The sequence below is a fragment of the Triticum aestivum genome, chromosome 2D (assembly GCF_018294505.1).
Source record: "Triticum aestivum cultivar Chinese Spring chromosome 2D, IWGSC CS RefSeq v2.1, whole genome shotgun sequence".
NCBI lineage: Eukaryota > Viridiplantae > Streptophyta > Magnoliopsida > Poales > Poaceae > Triticum > Triticum aestivum.
In genome coordinates, this window is record NC_057799.1 from 120,736,830 (window position 1) to 120,739,036 (window position 2,207).

The 2,207-nt window shown below is 69.9% G+C and overlaps 1 pseudogene; it reads left to right on the forward strand.

The window, feature by feature from the left end:
- Positions 1-870, forward strand: part of LOC123055706 (proline-rich protein 36-like) — a 2,788-nt pseudogene extending 1,918 nt beyond the window's left edge.
- The last annotated feature ends 1,337 nt before the right edge of the window (positions 871-2,207 follow it).

Consider the following 2,207-nt stretch of genomic DNA (forward strand, 5'->3'; position numbering starts at 1 on the left):
GCGTCAGGTGCCGCCTCGTCGGACCTCTCCGCGTCGCCGCTCCGCCGCGACAGCTCGGACTCGGAGGCGTCCTTCTCCGTCTCGCCTTCTCCCGCTTCTCCATGTCGACGTCCTCCTCCTCTTCCGCTTACGACCCCGACGACTTCCCCCGCCACTCCCTCGACTCGGTCGACCTCACCCCGAAGCCACGAATCCGCCTCGTGCGCTCCCAACCGCAGCGCCATTGCCACCCGCCTGCCTCCATGCCACCACAGCGCCATTGCCCACCGCCTACTTCCGCCCCGCCCCGCGCTGCCCACAGACCCGCGCGTTACCCCGCCGCCGCCGTCCGTGGCCTCGGTGGACTCCCCGCGCATGAACTCGTCCGGGAAGATCGTGTTCGAGGGGCTAGAGCGCAGGTCCAAGTCCCTTAAGCTGCTCCTCCTCCAGCGGAACGGCGGCCGCACGTCAGGTGCCGCCTCGTCGGACCTCTCCCCGTCGCCACTCCTCCGCGACAGCTCGGACTCGGAGGCATCCCTCTCCCTCTCGCCTCCTCCCGCTTCTCCATGTCGTCGTCCTCCTCTTCCGCTTACGACCACGACGACCTCCCCCGCCACTCCCTCGACTCGGTCGACCTCACCCCGAAGCCACGAATCCGCCTCGTGCGCTCCCAACCGCAGCGCCATTGCCACCCGCCTGCCTCCACGCCACCCCAGCGCCATTGCCCGCCGCCTGCTTCCGCCCAGCCTCGCGCCGCCCACAGACCCGCGCGTCACCCCGCCGTCGCCGTCCGTGGCCTCTGTGGACTCCCCGCGCATGAACTCGTCCGGGAAGATCGTGTTCCAGGGGCTAGAGCGTAGGTCCAGGTCCCTTAAGCTGCTGATCCTCTAGCGGAACGGCGGCCGCGCGTCAGGTGCCGCCTCGTCGGACCTCTCCGCGTCGCCGCTCCTCCGCGACAGCTCGGACTCGGAGGCGTCCATCTCCCTCTCGCCTCCTCCCGCTTCTCCATGTCGTCGTCGTCCTCCTCTTCCGCTTACGACCAAGACAACTTCCCCCGCCACTCCCTCGACTCGGTCGACCTCACCCCGAAGCCACGAATCCGCCTCGTGCGCTCCCAAACGCAGCGCCATTGCCACCCGCCTGCCTCCACGCCACCCCCACGCCATTGCCCGCTGCCTGCTTCCGCCCCGCCCCGCACCGCCCACAGACCCGCGCGTCACCCCGCCGCCGCCGTCTGTGGCCTCGGTGGACTCTCCGCGCATGAACTCGTCTGGGAAGATCGTGTTCCAGGGGCTAGAGCGTAGGTCCAGGTCCCTTAAGCTCCTGCTCCTCCGGCGGAACGGCGGCCGCGCGTCAGGTGCCTCCTCGTCGGACCTCTCCGCGCCACCGCTCCTCCGCGACAGTTCGGACTCGGAGGCGTCCCTCTCCCTCTCGCCTCCTCCCGCTTCTTCATGTCGTCGTCCTCCTCCTCTTCCGCTTACGACCACGACGACTTCCCCCGCCACTCCCTCGACTAGGCCGACCTCACCCCGAAGCCACGAATCTGCCTCGTGCGCTCCCAACCGTAGCACCATTGCCACCTGCCTGCCTCCACGCCACCCCAGCACCATTGCCCGCCGCCTGCTTCCGCCCCGCCCCGCGCCGCCCACAGACCCGCGCGTCACCCCGCCGCCGCCGTGCGTGGCCTCGGTGGACTCCCCGCGCATGAACTCGTCCGGGAAGATCGTGTTCCAGGGGCTAGAGCGCAGGTCCAGGTCCCTTAAGCTGCTGCTCGTCCAGCGGAACGGCGGCCGCGTGTCAGGTGCCGCCTCGTCGGAACTCTCCGCGTCGCCGCTCCTCCGCGATAGCTCGGACTCGGAGGCGTCCCTCTCCCTCTCGCCTCCTCCCGCTTCTCCATGTCGTCGTCCTCCTCCTCTTCCGCTTACGACCACGACGACTTTCCCCGCCACTCCCTCGACTCGGTCGACCTCACCCCGAAGCCACGAATCCGCCTCGTGCGCTCCCAACCGCAGCGCCATTGCCACGCGCCTGCCTCCACGCCACCCCAGCACCATTGCTCGCCGCCTGCTTCCGCCCCGCCCCGCGCCGCCCACAGACCCGCGCGTCACCCTGCCGCCGCCGTCCGTGGCCTCGGTGGACTCCCCGTGCATGAACTCGTCCGGGAAGATCGTGTTCCAGGGGCTAGAGCGCAGGTCCAGGTCCCTTAAGCTGCTGCTCCTCCAGCGGAA